The 13,446-nt window shown below is 38.5% G+C and overlaps 1 long non-coding RNA gene across 1 annotated transcript; it reads right to left on the minus strand.

Moving 5' to 3' along the window:
* Positions 1–10,704: 10,704 nt before the first annotated feature.
* Positions 10,705–13,195, minus strand: LOC139794861 (uncharacterized). The gene is made up of 2 exons (XR_011725293.1): positions 12,817–13,195; positions 10,705–11,397 (listed from the first exon to the last, which is right to left on the minus strand). It is a non-coding gene; the product is annotated as an uncharacterized lncRNA (long non-coding RNA).
* Between the last annotated feature and the right edge of the window lie 251 nt (positions 13,196–13,446).

The following is a 13,446-nucleotide window of genomic DNA, read 5'->3' on the forward strand; positions in this document are numbered from 1 at the left end:
ACAATACATCAAGATACACAGATATTAATAAAAAGTGTGAGAATTTCTACATATTTAGAAAAGGCTGGTAAATTTCTTGGTCTTCCAAGATTCTTTTGTAGCATTGCAGCCTTGAGCAAAAGTCCTTTAGTATTTACATTCACAAAAGGATAGCGAGTGTGCATATTCTGCTATGTATAAATAAGACAGTTGTATATATTGACTTTGTCCTCTAAGTTCAGATAAAATTTATTATCTGCTATATCTGTAGAGTAGCAAAAAAAAGACACCTTGAGATTTTCATAAGCGATTTTGAGGTGGAGGGATTAAATAAATAATTCTGGCTACATGAAATGTGGAAGGTTGGCTGTTCAAACTTGAAAATGTTATTAAGTGATACACAGTAAAACAAATAACTTCCATGCCCCAGTTCACCAGCTAATGTTTAGTGATTAAGCTTTTATTAGAAAAAGGCTACTACCAGTGCATATTCTTGGGCAAGTGCTTAACACAAAGGTTGTAACCTACCTAACCATTTGCTGAGTGAAAGCATTTACAAGGAATTGTTTTCCACTATTCTGAGGGGAGGAGAAAGTGGGAGTCATTTGAAACAATACAAGCAGATCAAATTGGAAAGAATTAATTCCATTTTATTGGGCTATAAAAACAACTCATTGCCAAAGTTTTACAAAGGTACAGTTAGTGTGTTCACCCCTACACTGTACAGAAAAAGTAATTTTTCTATTTCTAGGCTTCAGAGAAAGCTTTGTGGGGGGGAAAAAAAAAGTCTCTAATGCATCAAAAATAGATGTTGAATTACAAGCACATTAATTGCTTTCAGAGTTCCATTTACCTGTAGTTATTTCAAAATCAAACTACTCTTGAACACTAGCATTTCAGCCACCATTTTAGGATGTTTTATTCCTACAAAGTACATCAGTCATCCCAAGTGGGTCAAGAAAGAAAACTACAAGCAATTACCAAGCAGATATATAATGCTGTAAAGCCATTCACCAACTAATTCACTTAAAACTAAAAAAAACCCCAAAACTCTAGAGTGCCCTATGTTCTCACCCCCTTCTTCCCACCGCTCAATAAATTAATCAATAGCATACTGTAAGCATATTTACAGTCATCTCCAGATGTTCTATTATGACCTTTGCTTAAAAAGAAAAAAAAAAACAGGCTTTTATTCCAAGTATTTTTTATTTCTAATGCATGATATTTTCATCCACATTGCAAGAATTTTTTTATAAAATAATTAGAGTCTGAAAAATTTTAATTATAAAATAAGTAGTCAATATTTTATACGTAAGCTTGAAAAATCAAAAGAAAATATCCAGAGGATATTTTGCTTACCCATAAAAATACCCTTGGAAAATAACTTTCTTTGGACAGAAGATAGTCCAAAAGTTTTCTGCTGAATGAGTTTTACAACAAATAATTAACACACAACATTTCCTGTAGTCTTTTCTGAAGAACTTGCAGCATTTCAGCTTATCATTCAGCAAAAATATGTTTTTCACGTTAATATATATTGGTTAATAATCAAAATACTATACATAGTACATCCTAAGTTCTGTATATTCAAGTTCTGCAAGAAAGCATATAGAAAAATAAGCTTTAAATAGCAAGAGAGCAGCAAGAGTCAGATGGAAAGAAAAAAGACATTTTTAGGGGACAGAAGTATCCTGGACACAACTTCTCAGCAATGTGTCAAGTAACATTCTGAATCTTTTGTTTTTTCCAAACTTATATTGGAAAAACTGTTATCATAGTTGATTAGAAAATCAATTTCTAGGAATCAATTAGGAAGTCATATTTGATTAGGAAAGTAAGTGTGGAAATAGGCTAGAAATGTGAGTTTTGCATTTTCGGCAAAATTTCTGTAAGCTTTATGTGCAAGTGGTTACACAGAAAAGGAATCAAGTACTCTTGCTCAAACTCTATCTAGCCTCAAAGTTCTTGGTAGAGAAAAAAGACCAAACAAACAAAGAAACAAAAAAAATGCAAAACAAAAACAAACAAAAACAAAAAACAAAAAACCCAAAACAACCACAAAAAACACAAAACCCCCCCCCCAAAAAACACTTCATAAAGTCCAACCTATTCACATTGCCACCCCCTCACAGTATACATTTAGGCTGAGATATGTACTTTTTAACAAAGGGGAAGAAAAATGCATACGCTTAATTAAAATAGGGATAAATCTTTTCAGAGCATCAAAGCACTTGGCTACCCTGATTCCACACATTTACCTTAAGAGCAAAATATAATTTATATTCTCAAAAGCATCTTCAGATGAAACTTATACTCTGCAGAACAGTAGGACTCCCCCCCCCCCCCCCCGCATTATAGTAGTCACAAACATTTCCATTCTGGGCCACACCTCCCACCAACAACAGAATCTTAGCAACGAAGCTAGGTACTCCATGTCAGACACTTCCTCATCAATAGGTACAACAATCACAACATGCATCAAAAATATCTTTGCTTTTTAGAACAGCCGTGAGAGTCTCACAACAGTGACATGGAGATGGTTAGCCAAACCAAGGCCCAAAAAATCAACAGTTCACATGATGGCCCCTGCAGCACCCCTGGGTGAGGCTGGAGTCCGTATCCTGACAGGCAATCCCTGCAGATGTGGAAGCCAGGCCCTACCTTCATCTGCACATAACCTGAACATGGAAATCAACCATAAACCATCTTACCTTGCCTTAGCTCCAACAGACGAAAGGAGAGCCATGCTGCAAACTCATCTGGACTTGCTTTTTCCCTGCTATTCAGCAGGCCGAAGTTTTTGTCTACAGCCTGAACTATGCCACTTCAGCTGCCAACTCTAAAATTCCCATCTTCTTCTCTTCCAATAGCTAAATCTTCAGTTGCAGACCACCAAATCAAGCTAACAGCTTATCCCGAAGGATTAGAATTGCCACTGAGGTTTTGTTTTTCAGGACATACAGTGTTGCTGAAGCAGAGAGCCCACCAGATCATGCAAGACTGCAGGAAATTCATCATCCCACCTACTTCAAACAACCAAACCCACCTACTTTGTTTCTATTCCTATATAGAAATCACCTGGTTATTTCCCAGCTGGATCTGATGGCAAAGCCAGCCGGCTCCCTAGCCTTAAGCTCTGCCTACTCCTCAAAGCAGATCATTTGTTGCATTTATAAACTCAAAATAATGTATTTGTAGATTTGAATGTGGTTTATTATTAACTACAAATGGTTTTCCTCATAAATAAATTCCAACAGATTGGTGAATTAATTTCCCATGTTCTTATATGCATCTAAAATTTCAGGAAACCAACTTGAAAGTCTTCTGGTGGACAGCAAAATATGCTTTGTAAGAATCTTAGTCTTCACCTAAGACTTCATTCCTTGCAAAGACAGTTTCATAGAAGTGTAAGCAAGTAGATAATGGCTAAACTTCAAAGAAAGCAGCAGCTGAGCTTCACACAGATGATGCCAGGAATGAACTAATGAGCCACTGGTGGCTTCTATATGAAATACATCTTGAGATTATAGATATGACAGGTCTCCTAATCATATTTTACTATTCCTCTTAAATATTCTAGTTTATTAGAAGACAAAACATGAGTAGGAAGCAAGACCTGCCCTTAGGAACATGGAAACAATTTTGAAAGATTACCCCTATTAAATGTTAAGACCAAAAGTTTTATTGAAGGTGGAGGAGTGGAATAGAGCCTGAGAAAGAAAAATATGTGCATAGCACAGGAATTCCAAGGAAGAAGACACTTCAGAAAGAATCTTTATCAGGGGGAAGCTGAAGGCCTTTTGCCTTTGGATGCATGCAGGAGTTTGCAAGGCAGAAGAAATAGAAATATAAATGGATATAGAGAAAAAAGAGTAGAAAAGTGGGTATTTCTGGGAAAGGTGTGAAAGGAAAGCATTCCAAGCTCCATGGTGACAGAGGGAGTCCTGTATCTCTCAAAAAAGAGGAAAGGCACATGGGTGGGTACTGAAAGGCAGGAAACTGGAGCGGTGGCTATCTATTGGGAAATGTGTGGACACATGGCTGGAGTTTTTCAGGGTAAATGCAAACCTGCCAGTAACTTCCCAAGCTTCTTGTGTTTGGAAAAATACAGCTGCCCCTAGATTTCCCTCCACTGTAAATAACTGGAAGGCTGACTTTAGTGAAGGACCATGAACTTTACCAGCTTCAGATCTCAGGGATTTCATGCAATATGTCACTGGTCAATATAAATTTATGCTTGATTATATATTAATTTGTTTTAAAAAACACACTAACAACCAGTACTTCCCTATGACAATTTCACCATCAGTTACAAAGTTACACTTCAGTATCTCTTGAAAAATAAAGGCATAACCTAGTGAGTTATTTAGAAAATAACACAAAAGAAATTTTTCCTATATTCTTTCAGCATAACTTTTTACAGTTTCAAATTCACCTGAACTTTGAAATAATGTAGCTAATCAGAAACAGGAAAATAGACAGATAAATTGGTGGATGGTGTCCTGAAATATGATTTATATTTTTCCAAGCCAAGAAACAATGGAGGGGGGGGAAAAAAAAAGGAAAAGAAAGATGTTGTTACTACATTTCCAGAGTAGTTTGGTGTCAAAGCTGCTTTTTGGAAAACAGATAATTTTTAAATTATACATTCATAGGCTGTATTCAAACAAATCCATCAAGCTCTTACACAAATGGAGATGAACAATCATCCAGCTAAACCCCATTCATTAATGATACAAGAAGCTATTTCAGGGAGTAGGATCTTTAAGTGCAAATGATGTCACGGAGAGATGCATTTATTTAGAAGCCATTAGAACATCTGTCTAATTTATTCTTCCATATCCTCACCTGAGATCATTCTGTTTAAGAATAATACAGTTAGTTAGGTTGTTTAATAATGGAAGACTCAAAACCTTTGCAATAAATATGACCCTGGGGTTTTGATTTTCCAGAAGAATTTTCTAAATATGAACCAAAGCAGCAGAAAATAAAAATGCTCAGAGATGTCTGAGCAAACCCTAATAACTTAAATCAAACCTTATATATCTTGTGCAGTCTATTTAGATTTTAGTTAATCAGAACCACACACACAAAGATTTATTCAAGAGAACCATTAGCAGCTACTTAGTGCCAGACTGGGTTTGAAATTTATCAATATCTTTCTGGATTAAGAAGGGTAAGAGAAGGGGAGGGTTTTTTTTAAGAAGTCCTGCAGTGGAAGTCAGCACTTGATGGAATCTAACAGTGGCAAATATTTATTTAGCTATGGAAAATGACGTTTTGGTCTCATTCAGCAAAAATCAGCACAAATATACATGTGAACTGTAAAAAACTTTGAGCAAGGGATGCTGGACTTTACATCTCTTAGACAAATGCATACACACCATTCAGACACCATGGAAGATGTGCTTTCCTTTAGCCATTCCTTCTCTACTGTTTGGTTCTTTTTTGCTGTGCCTCCTCCAGCATGGATCCTCCAGCACAGATCTAAACAGATCTAACTACTAATAAGACTGATGGATAGACCTGCTTCTTTTTTTTTTTTTTTTTTTTTTTTTTTGTTTAATAGCATCAGACTTGAGGCAATTACTCACTTCAGCACATTCTCCTTGGTTTTGAAAATGCCTCAGTGATGACAAAGACTCTTCTTGGTGAAAACAACTGAGCCTCCCAGGCTTCAGTAAATCTTCAGCAAAACTGAATCAGGACAAAATCAGCCTGCTTACTAAGGGTTGAGGCAAGTTGCTTGTTAACAAAATAATCCTGGTATCCTATTAGCAGGGAATGAAGCTCTGGGTTTTCTAGGCAGGAGTCTGATTGAACAGGATGCTCTTAAGATACCCAAAGGGAAAGACTGTTTTAACATCAGATTGTGTTATGGGACATTGCTTACCTCTTGTACTTCACATGGCTGACGTGTTCATTCCCAAGGACTTTGAAAAATCTGAATGTGAATGTGAGAGAGAAAGAAACAGGTTCTTCGTACTGATAAGATGGAAATTCCTCATTTAAAGTGGTTGGGATTTTCCTCTATTTTCCAAACTTTCTTGTCCTCAGCTGATTTGGTATATAATTTATTTTTTAACTCTATTGTTATTTTTTTAGTTGGAACCTTCCCTCTATAAAAAGTAGCAAAATTTCTTAGGTAAATATGGGTAAGCTTCAAGAGGTAATAAAGACAAGAAGTTACCTCACCTGCCAGCAGTTTTTTCTCCTCTAAATCCTTTTGCTCTTTTGTGTAATTAGAAGATTAGATTACGTAATTAGAAGAGATTGTTGTCTACCAATAGCATCCGCTGACCTTACACAGTGTACATTTCATCTTTGGTCAAGGCTTCAAAATGCAACTTTAACAGAAATCATTCTAATTAAAAAGACAGAAAAAATAAAAGCAAACACAAACCAACAAAAAGCAGGCCTACAAGAAGGCTGGGGTAGGGCTTTTTACATGGGTGTCTAGTGAGAGGACAAGGGGAAATGGCTTCAAACTTGAAGAGGGGAGATTCAGGTTAAGCATTAGGAGAAAATTCTTTCCTGTGAGGGTGGTGAGATGGTGGAACAGGTTGCCCAAGGAAGTTGTGGCTGCCTTCTCCTTGAAAGTGTTCAAGGCCAGGCTGGATGGGGCCTTGAGCAACCTGGGCTAGTGGGAGGTGTCCTTGCACATGGAGAGAGGATGGAACTAGATGATCTTTAAGGTCCCTTCCAACCCAAACCATTCTATGATTCTATGATTCTAAAAAGATTATATATGGAAGAGACAAAGTTAAAGAAAAACAAATGACACAACATGGCAGGAAAAAAACACAAACCACCCAATAAACAAAGAGAAGAGCAACAAATTAGAGAAAAGGCAATGCCTACAGAAATTAGGAGAAAGCACAACAAAGTGATACATTGAAGAGCCTAGTCCATACCCTTGTCTTCAACTAAGATTGCTTCTGATTGTGTTCAAGATGAACAAAATACATTTTCTTTCAGCTGAATACTGGCTTTTCCTCTTCAGAGCTGAATTCTGCTACTGCCACTTTGGCATGCATTTAAGTAGACACTATGCTATTTTTTTTGGCATTTTCAGATGTTATCCCCATGCCACTGAGTTTTTTTATCAGCACTGACAGATCTCTACAAGCACTTCTAGCATCAATTTATCTCATGATCACTATTTATGCAAAGCATTTCTCTTCAGGGAAAAAGACATACTTTTTTTTTCATTACTGAACTGAGGTCTGAACTTGTTGTTTATAATACTGGTTTACACATTAGAGCAAGCCTTTTAGCTTGAGGTATTAGGTATATTTTAATGATGTGCTTAGTAAGGGCACTATTACCTGTGGCTATTAGCATCCTGTAAAGCATTTTGCCCTGTAATTATCATTTCTTCCTTTATCTAATCAAACTCATCCTTTTCCAGTTCTACTGCTATACCAACCTCTGTGTGTTTGTATGCTTGTGTGCAAGTGTGATCACAGCAGCTGACAGAACAGCAGCACCCTGCCAACTGGAAAATATGATATCCAGAAAATAAAAACATGCATTTCCAAAGACAACAATCTGCCTAAAAAAGTAATCTGTTAAATGTAATTATTAAGTAATCTAGCAGTGAAAATCATCAGGATTTCTCTAGTGGCTCTCATGTCAGTGTTCCCTCAACCCTCTATGTTCTCTGTTATAATTAAGAATAGATACAGCACTTACTAAGGGCTGAAGTATCCACCTAATTTCTTAGGCAGTTATTAGTTTGAATGAATAATTGTGTTACATAGTCTCTAAATTTTAGAAAAATATGAAATACAGAGGACATCCTCATTTTTGAAGGAAAAAGGAAAGCATGGGGATTTTGAAGGCTTCTGTAATTCTTTTCACTACATGAATATACATATTGATAGATTTTGGCTTGAATAAAGCCACTAAAACCCCAGTGGACAACAGGAACGGAAGTCACAAAACCTAAGAAAGATATATTAAACTTCCTGCTGCCATAATCCATTTGTAAATCAGGACATAATCATCTCTGTCCTCCCTCTCAGCTGTGTGTCATATTCAGTTTTCACATTCTGAAAACTCTATACGGAATTGTTCTGATAATGGTAAGTTTCAGGGTTTTTCCTAGTAAACATTGCATTGTTCTCCTGTCCCTCATGAGGCAACATTCATGCTTCTTAAAATCCCAGTCCTTTCTTGTTCTTCAGTTACCCACTAATGTACATCTCTTTTCCCATTCTGTTCACTGAAGTTGTGGTATTTCCTTTTCCAAGAGTCTTCACCTCTCTATTTTTCTTTGGAGTAATACATCCTGTCCTGCCCCATATACCATGTTAAATCTGTTGTGGGGCATGCTTGAGCTTAGTCCAGTGGTTTCTGTGATGAGATTCTGTGATGAGTTGAACACGTGGAGTGTAAATATAATTTACAGAGGGTAAACATTTACACATTTTCCCCCATCTAGATACACACCAGTGATACACACACATTTCATTAAGCAAAAATGACTGGCTGGTTTCCTAAGTAGCAATCTTCCTTCTCACTTAATAGTCAGACACCAAGAGAACAGAGAGTGTTTTAATTAAAGGATACAAACAAACAGTCTGGATCAGAGGGATGCTGAGCCCCTAGCATTGCAAACCACAGATGTTCTCTGGTCACTGCCCCTGCTGCCCTGCTCTGCTGACCCTGGTTAAGGGCACAGCCCAGCACATCACTGTGACGGCAATGCAAGGCAGAGTCACCAAGGCCACGCTCCCTACTCTCTGGGCACCATCATGTAAATAATAACATCACAACCCCTGCCTTCTAACTGAAGCTAGCCTGGCATATGCGTATCATATTTTATCCCAAGTGTGTAGGTATTTATAGTGAAGTAAAAAAAGGCAAGAGCTGTGAAGTGTCAGCTCCTAGGTCATCCTGGGGCTCAGCAACAAGGCCTAAAGATGGCTCTGATGCCAAACAGGGGTAGCAGCACCACAGGCTCAGTAAGCTCCTCCTCACTTCTCCTGTCCACAAAGCCACCCACTGAGCCCCCTCACACTGCTCTAAGGGGGCTCTAAGTCCTTGAGCTGAGCCTGCTCCAAATCTCTGTGCCATACTAATTCAGTCTCCCTTCACACCATACAAGTTATACAGGTTATGCACAATAGACAAACATGTTCAGAAAGGAGAGCAAAGTAGGGGGATTTAAAAGAGAGGAAGATGGTCACCTAGGGCTTCTAAGAGCAGAGCAGTAAAAATCACAAAGGCACGAGTTTCCTCTGCAGTGCTGAGTTATTGCCCTGATAAATGTTTCTGCCAAGGAGGACCTTCTTCTCCAAGATACTGTGGCTCTAGAGACCAAACAGAAACTTTCATTCTTACCTTTCAAAAGTCCCATGGGAGGAAATGTCTTCTGGCTGCACTATCTGCAATATTAATTTATTGCATCACTATAAGCTGTTTTGTCTTGTGCATGGTGTCTTTGCTTATGTCCACACAAACATGGACAGGGCCTTTTCTCCTCTCCCAAGAAAGCAAATGTATTGTGTTCAGGGGTGTCTCTAACCATGGGCATCATGGGCCCCATACCCATCAAAACTATAAAAAGCCCACTAAAATCTTTCTTTATCCCTCTGTCTTATGACTGACAGTGTTAGGATAACAGAACAAGGAGGTATAAGATAACAACAGGAACAGCAAAAACCAATTTACAACACATAACAGCTTGCTACTACACTTAACTGGTTTCCATCGTAGGTTTTTCATGAACCAGCACTTTAAGCATCATTGGGGATTTTACTGGCTATCCCCAAGGAGAACAGGAATGTGGCAACTCAGATTAAGAGATACATGTAGGGGAAAGGTACAGAAGTTCTTCACAGATGAATGGCTATTTTTTGCATTCATATTTTCTTTTACATGACTAAACACTCATGTCTTAGCATTATTTTGGTGGTGAATATCCCATATCATTCTTATTTGGCCCAGTCCTCTTCTCATGATCCCAATCTATTTCATGCAGACATACACGCTACTCAATGCTACGTAATATTCTTCTGAGATCCTACAACTAAAATACATTAAAGAAACCACTGATTGTGTCTATATACAGCTAACTGTAAATCAACACACCCTCAAAGAAACTGTCCTTGGCCTGTGTTCTCTGAACAATGCCTGGCCATCATCTCAGAGTGCTAGTTAGTACAAGCTACCATCACATCCATGAGTGGGATACAAATTAAACAGCATAGGCAGTGATATGTTCATGCTCAAGTACTTGCTCTGATCCTGCTTTGTTTACTGGAAAGATATGACTCAGTAACTCTGCATAGGCATACCCAGAGCTGAGGAAGGAAAAGGGCATGGCTGCATAGTTGCCACCCATCAACCTTCCAATCCATCATAGCACAGAAGTAGAAGCTTTACCACAGTCTTCACCAGCATGCTATTGTGCTCTTACAGAACAAAAGACTTTCTTTTCTCAAACTCACACCTGGTGAGAGAAGTATATGAGGGGCAAAAAAACCAAAAAACAAAACCAAACCAAAACAACAACAAAAAAACATTAACCTCAAGGTCAGCAGATACAATCCATGCTAAAGGAAAAGCAGCTGTGAGAAAGCCCCAAACACCAAATTTATGTTAGTGAACAGGAAAGGATGAAGCAGCAGGGAACAACTAAATCTTCTTAACATCCCTGGAAAGAAATGTCCCAGAAAGAACCAGAGCTTTCAAACAAAGGAGTGCCACACAGGAAACTCAAATTATCCATCTGATTTATTGCAGAAGGGGGATTTAAATGTGATGAAAAAGCCCCCAGAATTTCATATGTATCAAATCTGTAGTGTTGAGAAGGGAGGAAAGCTCACGGAGGATGTTGGCTTCCAAATCAGCTCCAGTCTTTCTTTTACTCCATACTGATGTGAGGCAGAATTTGCAGAGAAAAGAAACCTGGACATCAAGGATGAATACTGGAATTTCTAACACTGATGGTAAAATTAGGATTCCTCTCCCTGCTTTTCTCCCACCTCAGTTTTATGTGCCAGGTCATTATTGTCTATCACAGCAGCCACGGGCAGGGGGAAAGCTGAGATGCCAGAGAGGCCATTAGTTGGCAGCTGCAGGGAATAAGTAACTCCTTCAGTTCCATCTCTTCCCAAGGCTCTGAATACCCTGCAGGGCAGTGCTGTATGTTTGATCCCTGCAAGGTGATAAAGGCAAAGATCTGGGAAAAGTTGTCTTTTGAAGGGAAGGGTGCTGGGATTCATGACAGGTTTCCATAGCCTTCCCGATGCTTTCAGATCCAGATTTCCTGATTTAATTTGCGGAGAGCTTATGGTAGAAGAAACAGAAATCCCTCTTGGGCTTCTCCTGGCCACAGACATACCTGGAGAATCACCTCTCAAAAAATTTCTGAGATGCTGGGACTAGTATCCTCATTGGTGATGAATGCTGTTTGGAAACAAAAGATAGAGAACATAATCTTGAGTTCAAGAAGCCCAGTTATTTTGTTGTTCATATAAGAAAACATTTCTCTCTGCAACAAGTCTCTTAGAAAAGGACTGAAATGCTTGTCACAAAACAAAACAGAGTTCTGCATCTGTCACTCAGTCACCACATCAATTTTTACTTTACTTACCATTCCTACAATCCATTATCGTTGTTTTTGTTGTTGTCATAGTGCATTGGATCTGAATCCAGCCTGAATCCAGCATCAAGACTTTAATGCTGTGGGTGTTGTGGAAAATCATGGCAAAGAGACTGTCTCAAAAACCTTGAGATCTAAGTGCCCAAAAAGTGTGGGCCTTCTTCCTCCAGTACATGTACTGGCCCTGTATGAAGCTATTGTCCATTCATTGACATGATTTTTTTTCAAATGCAGGGGATTAAATAGTTTTATCTGAACTAATGCAAATGTGACTTCACCTAGGTAAAACTTTCCCACCATTTCTTGACTTTCAGTTTGACATACATTTTTTCTAAGCAGGAGTTTAAAGCTATCAGGAAATACTTTTTCAGAAGCCTAATGGCTAGGTGTGCTGTAGAACAGCCTGCTGTAGGGAGTGAATGCCACAAGTATAAATGTGTTCAACATGTATCTGTAGACACTTATGAAGAAGATCCCTAATGGTGATTATATACAAAGGCATAGCTAGTGTTTCAAACTTGTTTTCTCAAAACTTCAGCAAGAACAGAGGGTGTACCAGGAAAAGGATCTCTGTATTTTCCTAAGTAACCACTGCCATCTGTCCTTAGAGACAAGACAATGAACCTAGAGGACCTTCTGCCTGACCCAGTATGATGGTTCCTATGTAAAACAACAACTACAACCAATTTGCTCTGAAAAATAAGCTTTAAATTGCCCCTTTAAAAAGCCCCTTCTAACTACCATCAAACTTACTGCTTTGAGTCCCACCAGCTGATCAGGTTGCAATTAAATTGAGTATGGAGCAGCTTTTACCATGAAGTTAATCTGAGGAGAAGCCACAGTTTGAAATAAAAAAGAACACACAAAGAGCAAACAAGCAATGAGCAAACCCAAATCAAACACCATAGCAAGCAAGAGGTCCTAAGGAGACATTTGAAGAACAAGCTGGAGGGACTACTTGCTTACACTGTGATATCCAGTGCCACTACACACTGTTTTGGTATTATTAGAGACTTTCTGCCATCATCAATGTCACTTGAGTGGTTTTCCTTAGGAGAAAATATTTTCAAAAAGTTTGTAGGCACTGCAGAAAGACATAGACAGCTGTTACTTCTGGAGAGGGACTTTCACGTTCCCATTAGACTGAATATAATGGCATCAATCTGAAGCCAGATGCAGACCATAGAGCAAACACAGGTTAATCATAAACAGCCAACACTTACTCATCAGGAAGAGATGACAGGACAGGAGCAGAACAGGACTGTTTTGCTTAACCTCTGCTGTTTCTGAGGTCAATTGTGGTGTAATTAAAACTTCATTCATTAATTCAAACAATAGCAGGAGATACATGTGACTCGTAGCTGAGGGAGAAGACTATTCACTGGCACCAAAACCTGCAAAGAAAAACCTGTCTTCAGCTCATATAAAACTGGAACTTCAAAAGCCTGCAGGAGACAACTCCTAAGCAGCCACCTCAGAAGCTGGCAGACACCATACAATCCTGGGAGACTGCACCCAACTAGATGAATGGGACTACATTGTGGCTATGCGATGCAGGTAATTGTTAGAGCTGCTATTTATAAAGCTCTTTTTCCTTTGCCTTTTTTCAATAACCAAAAGTAGAAATGAACTTTTAGCACTTTTAGCTTTTTTAAGATTTTGTGGAATAGAAGTTTGCAAAGGTATATAGGGGATGGCTGCATTGAAACACAGTTTGAGTTGCTTCCGAAACTAAGACCTGTATAAAAAGAGGTCCAAGCAAACAACAAACATCATGAGCTGAAGGAAAGGGTATACATGATTTACCAGCTAGCACTCCTGATTTCTTAGTACCAAGGCAAAATACGCATCAG

The sequence above is a fragment of the Heliangelus exortis genome, chromosome 1 (assembly GCF_036169615.1).
Source record: "Heliangelus exortis chromosome 1, bHelExo1.hap1, whole genome shotgun sequence".
Taxonomy (NCBI): Eukaryota; Metazoa; Chordata; class Aves; order Apodiformes; family Trochilidae; genus Heliangelus; species Heliangelus exortis.